The sequence below is a fragment of the Bos javanicus genome, chromosome 21 (assembly GCF_032452875.1).
Source record: "Bos javanicus breed banteng chromosome 21, ARS-OSU_banteng_1.0, whole genome shotgun sequence".
In the NCBI taxonomy this organism is placed as follows: Eukaryota; Metazoa; Chordata; class Mammalia; order Artiodactyla; family Bovidae; genus Bos; species Bos javanicus.
Window position 1 is genome coordinate 38,613,235 of NC_083888.1, and position 6,901 is coordinate 38,620,135.

At 38.8% G+C, this 6,901-nt stretch overlaps 1 pseudogene; it reads right to left on the reverse strand.

Moving 5' to 3' along the window:
- Positions 1 to 4,861: 4,861 nt before the first annotated feature.
- LOC133234407 (tubulin alpha-1B chain-like) lies at positions 4,862 to 6,473 on the reverse strand (annotated as a pseudogene).
- Between the last annotated feature and the right edge of the window lie 428 nt (positions 6,474 to 6,901).

A 6,901-nucleotide genomic window follows, 5' to 3' on the forward strand; every position in this document is an offset into this window, starting at 1 on the left:
CCCTGGTGGCTCAGCTGGTAAAGAATCCATCTGCAATGCGGGAGACCTGGGTTCAACCCCTGGGTTGGGAAGATGCCCTGGAGAAGGGAACAGCTACCCACTCCAGTATTCTGGCCTGGAGAATTCCATGGACTCTATAGGACATGGGGTCGCAATGAGTTGGACACAACTGAGCAACTTTCACTTTCACTTTTTCACAGTGACTATTTTTACAGAGAAAAAATTCTGAGCCTAATTATAAATAATAATAGTGTCACTAAATACATGATAAAGGGAATCCCCTGGCAGTCCAGTGGTTAGGACTCAGCCCTTTCACTGCCAGGCCCTGGGTTTGGTTCCTGGTCAGGGAACTAAGATTCCACAAACCATGCAGCTAAAAAAAAAAAAAAAAAAAAAACACACCATGATACAGGTTCACAGTTTTACACAATTACATAGCCAGTCTGCATGGATTGTGTGATTGATTGAACTCATAAAATAAACAATTAAAATAATTGTAGTTTAAAAAGAAGTTTTTGTTAATATATTGCAGTCTGGACTGATTATCTGGAGAGGTTATTCATGCTGGTGGCTGTTATTGGTTAAAAATAATTAATTTCCTATGGGCTATAAGGGATTAACCACTTCTAAACTTCCTCTTAATCATTTATCATGAAGCTTTTGCTCTACATTTCCTTCAGGGGAAAAAAAAAGTCCTCTTTCTCTTACAGAGCAATATTAATCACACAAGAATAGAAAATCTTCTCATTAAAGCCCTGAAGCTCATTGGGGAAGTTTAAGTTATTCTAACACCTCCCTGATATTGCTGGATCCATGTAGCAAAGATCACTGACTTTCCTGCCAGTTAATTGTCTTACATGAGCTGATCTAAAGACCAAAGTCCATTTTCTATGCCAAGTGGAAAGGAGAGCTGTAGCTGTTTCTACTAAAGCAGCTAATTAAGTTTCTCTTCCAAAACACTCTATGTCCTTTAGTCCTATTACATTAGCACATGCTTATAAGCGTGTTACAGATGTGCTTCATTTTATGCAACTGATGTTTCTGAAAAGTCAAGGATATTTAGAACCCATCTGAGGAGCAGTGAAGGTTTCAGGTTAAAGAAACCTATGCAAAAATAATTTTGTCAAATGAAACATTCTGAGGTAAACACCTCTCCTCTAACAGATAAAATTTTTATAAAATCATTGTGGGAACACAAACATAATAATACACCATAAAGCTGAAGAAACATTGGCAAGACGAAGCCTGCAGCATAAGAAAATAAAGAAAAAAGGCAGAGTCAAAAGAAACAGGACACACAGATTTAGTAAATTAATAATGAGGACAATGGAAGGGAAGAATCTCACCTTCAGAAAGCAAACCCACCTAAGACTGATCGTCAAGGAATTTCGGAAATCATCTGAGGTGATAGTGAACCACTAAGGAAGCCATTTAAGAGAAAAAAAGCCTCTTGTGTAGTCTAACCAAGTGGGAAGTATCCATATGAAAGATTTCCTCTCTCACTTAGTGCATGCACTAGAAAAAGCATTCCTGAAGTTAACTAAAGTATCAATTTTTAAGTTCTAAGTCTTTCCAACTAAAGAGTAAACAGCATGACAAATGTTATGCATTTTTAAGTTCTCTGGCAACCACTGGATTGAACAAACTAAACAAGTATAATTTCCCTGAAAACCCTTACTTTTGAGTTTAAGCATGTTATCATATATGGTAAAGCTTCAATAGAAAGATACAGTGTTTCCCCAATTTAAGTCGTTGAAATTTTTGCTAAAATTATTTTCAGGAATTAAAGATAAGAGCATCACAAATGACCAAAAGTTATGTTAAAATACATGAAAAATGATAGAAAAAAATGACACAAGGAAACAGGAAATAATTAAATATAAATATTTTATTAAATTTGATTTAGAATATTTATGTGAAACTTCCTAGGTGGCTCAGTGGTAAAGAATCTGCCTACCAATGCCGGAGACCCAAGAGACATGGCTTCGATTCCTGGGTCGGGAAGATCCTCTGGAGTAGGAAATGGCAACGCACTCCAGTATTCTTGCCTGGATGGACAGAGGAACCTGGCAGGCTACAGTCCATTGGGTCACAAAGAGTCAGACACAACTGAGCAACTAAGCACAGCACAGTTCAGGACACATGGCTAGTGTAAAATAATGGCTGTTCTTGACAAGGTTATGGAGAGGAGAGGAAAGGTGTCACGTGCCAGTTGGAAAAAGCCATGGGCTTTATTACTGCTAAAGGTACCAAATTATTAAGAAGTATATGGACAAATGATGAATATATGCCTGTTTGACATCCTTCAGATTAAATTTCAATTAAGGAATATGGTCACAAGCTTCAATAAGGTTTGAGCAAGAAGAACAAACTAGAAATAAAAAAGGTCTAAATCTGAAGTCTTTCCAAGCTATTACAGTTTTCTTAGCATATCCCAAATATCAAACACTTTATAAGATGTTCTTCACTATCTATATGCATTGCTGTTTCATACACCTAGAAGTTTCAGCACATAAGTTTTATTATGAAGACTTCAAACTTTTAAGTTACCACCTACAGATAGGATCCTATTTTAGTGAACACACAACCAATGTGCTTTGTGGTCTTAAACCAGATTTTTTTCAGGTTTTGACTTAAACACCTGAGTGGAAATTTGAGAAGAGATGAGGAGTTGATGGGTTCCATTTTTACCACTTGGGAGATTTTCAGTAAGCAATTGAATATTCACATCTGAAGTTCAAAAATAAGATGAGCTAAAAATAAATCTTTGGGGTTCATTAACAAATGATGGGAACTGAAGCCAAGAAAGTACTGAAGATTATTCAGATGGGCTATTCAGAGGACGAGTGTAAAGTGATATGAGAAAAAGTCTAAGAAACAATAAACACCTTGAAGAAAAAAGAACTCATTATTTAATGCTAAGCCAGAAGAAAGCAAGAATTTCTTATTGAATGACTATTTTTCAAAGCCTGTTCTGTATGAAGCTGTATCATTTTACTGCCTTTCATTTTAAGTTCATTTTCACTTTACAAATCACACAGCACACAGACCCATACACAAACACAGATTTCATAATTGTGGTTATGGCACAACAAATGTTTATGAAATATTTACTATGTACCAGATACAGTGCTAAGTTTTTATATAAGTTCACTCATTTAATCTTCATAACAGCCTGCTCTACCTATCTGTGGCCATGTAACAAACTAACAGAAAACTTGGTTATTTTACAACAATAGCCATTTATTATATTTCTTGATTAATGAAATCAAGTCAAGGGATCAGGTAGGGGATAAGTATCATACTTAAACTCCACATGAAGTCAGCTGAGGTCACTAGATGATATTCAGCTGGTCTGGATTTAACATAATTAGCAAAACTAAAATTTTTGGTAGTTTGAAAGACAAGTAAATTGTTAAAATATTACTGGGCACAGAGCACTCATAGATTTAACAGAGGACACAAGCTTTGTCAACATACAACCCTCAAAAAGTTTTATTTTAGTGAAGGGAATGAAGGCAATAACCTCAGCACAAAATCATTATTATGTATTATGAATCAAGTACTGTGGAATATCTATGGCACTTCAGAGGAAGAAAATAGTCTGATCTGCACTGATCCTCTATATGGAATGTGTCCTCTGCCATCATGACTACCTCAAATGTCACAGCCTCCTGAAGGCATTCCTGAATCTCCAAACTCTCTGCCCTTGAACCTCTGTTGTTACACTGTTTACATTTATCTCAGGATACTCACTTTACCTCACGTTTTATGTAGTTATGTTTGCCCTTTTCTAATCTCCTCTCCTCTATTAACCAGACCATTTGTCTTACTCATCTTTAGCTCCTATCACATAGAACAGGAAAAAAAAGAATCAATAATTATGAACTAATTTTGAATATGAACCTATTAAAGAATTATTGAGTGTCCACTTAAACTGTTGATTATCTACTATATACCAAGAACTAGGTATAGAGAGTTTAATAAAACATGTGTGTGGCATGCTAAGTTGCTTCAGTCATGTCCAACTCTGTGTGACCCAATGGACTGCAGCCTGCCAGGCTCCTCTGTCCGTGGGGATTCTCCAGGCAAGAATGCTGGAGTGGGTTGCCATGTTCTCCTCCGAGGGATCTTCCCAATTCAGGGATCAAACCCACGTCTCTTCTGTCTCCTGCATTGGCAGGTGGGTCCTTTATCACTAGCACCACTTGGGAAGCCAATAAAACATGGTCCGTGTACAAGAGTTGACAATGTAGTTGTCAATTAGATCCAAATTAGAGTTCAAGGATTCACACTATTACAATTAAGGCACCCATGATAATATCTTGAATCCAATTTAAAGTGAAAGATTTACCTAACACAAATTTTATAACTTCATTTTTTACAATTTACAAAGACCTAAACACTCAAATAATCTTACATTAGGAATCTTTTCTTCTTTTTTTTTTTTTTGCCCAATTAGGGGAAAAGCTCTTCCCTCATCATCAAGGAGTGTTACTTGCAATTTTTAAAAACAGATTAAAATTGGTGAGTAGAAAACTAAGTAGGCCAAGGCTGAAAATAAACGTTAATATTTGACTGAAAACAGCGTCAGAATATCAATGGTAGATCAATATCCTTATTAACAAAAGTATGTTACTTAAATTCTATTTCATCTGCCCTTTGTATTTATCACAATACATTTTATCCTTAAAGTGATATATAAATTTTCAGATTCCTTTATCAAAACTTTAACATGATTTATGAAAAGCAAGCATGAGTTTGAGTGAACTCCGCGAGTTGGTGATGGACAGGGAGACCTGGCGTGCTGCAGTTCATGGGGTCACAAAGAATTGGACACGACTGAGCGACTGAACTGAACTGAACTGATGAAAAGTAAATCTTGCTATTTTCAATTCACAAATCTTGCTTTTTGTCTTTCTTAAAATTTTTGCTTTTGAGACAGAAGTCTTAAAGGTACACATGGAAAAGCAATACGTGATCACCGTTGAAAGCTAAGACAATCTAGTCAGAAAGTTTTTACACCTGTCAGCTAATGCTGATGCTGAGTATGACATGCTGCAGGGCTTGAAGAAATGGCAATTAGTATTACTCCTTCTTCCTTTCCCTCTCCTTCAGCAGAATCCATACCAACCTCCTCCTAATCCTTCTCAAGGGCAGCCATGTCCTCACGGGCCTCAGAAAACTCTCCTTCCTCCATGCCTTCACCCACATACCAGTGAACAAAGGCATGCTTTGCATACATCAGGTCAAACTTGTGGTCCAGGTGAGCCCAGGCCTCAGTGATGGCTATGGTATTGCTCAGCATGCACACAGCTTGCTGTACTTTGGCCAGGTGTCCACCAGGTACCACAGTAAGAGACTGATAACTAACGCCAACCTTGAAGCCAGCGGGGCACCAGTCCACAAACTGGATGCTGCACTTGGTCTTGATGGTAGCAATGGCAGCATTGACATCTGTGGGAACCACATTACCACAGTACAACAAGTAGCAAGCCATATACCATGGCGAGGGTCACATTTCACCATCTGGTTGGCTGGTTCAAAGCAAGCATTGGTGATCTCTGCTACAGAAAGCTGTTCATGGTAGGCTTTCTCAGCAGAGATGACAGGGCATGTGTGGCCAGTGGGAAGTGGATGTGGGGATAGGGCACCAGGTTCAGGTTGGTCTGGAACTCTATCAGATCCACATTCAGGGCTCCATCAAACCTCAGGGAAGCAGTGATGGAGGACACTAGCTGTCTAATAAGGTGGTTAAGATTTGTGTAGGTTGGGCACTCAGTATCAAGGTTTCTATGACAGATGTCATAGATGGCCTCATTGTTTACCATGAAGGCACAATCAGAGTGCTTCAGGGTGGTGTGGGTGGTGAGGATAGAGTTGTAGGGCTCAAATACAGCTGTGGAAAGCGGGGGTAGGGCTCAACTCCAGCTTGCACTTCTTGCCATAATTGACAGAGAAATGTTTCATCAGCAAGGAGGTGAACCCAGAACCAGTTCCCCCATCAAAGCTGTGGAAAGCCAAGAAGCCCTGAAGATCTGTGCACTGGTCAGCCAGTTTCTGAATTCAGCGCAAGACAAGGTCAATGATCTCCTTGCCAATGGTGTGGGGACCTTGGGCATGGTTATTGGCAGCATCTTCTTTGCCTGTGATGAGCTGCTCAGGGTGGAAGAGTTGGCAGTAGGTGCCAGTTCAAACCTCATCAATGACTGTGGGTTCCAGATCTACAAACACTGTGCTGGTCACATGCTTGCCAGTGCCTGTGTCACTGAAGAAGGTGTTGAAGAAGTCATATCCTCCCCCAGTAGTCTTCTCGTTGCACCTCTGGCCATTGGGCTGGATGCCATGCTCCAGACAGTAGCACTCCCAGCAGACATTACTTATCTGGACACCAACCTGGCCAAGGCGGATGGAGATGCAGTCATACATGGTGGCTACAGGTCAGCAGGCACAGGCTGCAGGAGCAGACACCAGCTCACAGTTGCCATCCCCAACAAGCTAAGAGTCGAGGTAAGTAATGCACTGTCACAATGCTTTAGTAAATGAGGGTGTTTTCTTATTAAATCAGCAATAATAATTTTCTAACTCAAAGGCTAAAAATTCAGGGACTGCTTAATGACTTTTGCACATAATAAATTCTTATAGTGAGCATGATAAGTTCTAATTTATACTCTATTAATCAATTGGAACTCAAGGTGACCTTCCATGAAAAACAAATCCACAAATTAAACAATTCTTTCAAACAAACAAACAAAATCTTTTCTGTTCATTTCCCTTAACAATGGACTGGCTCACAGCTACTTTAAGTTTTCTACTGGCTCATATCAAAATAAAACCTAAAGAAAATCAATGAAAATTCAGCCAGAATAAAATATAAAATGATTATAAAGTTTAAAGAGTT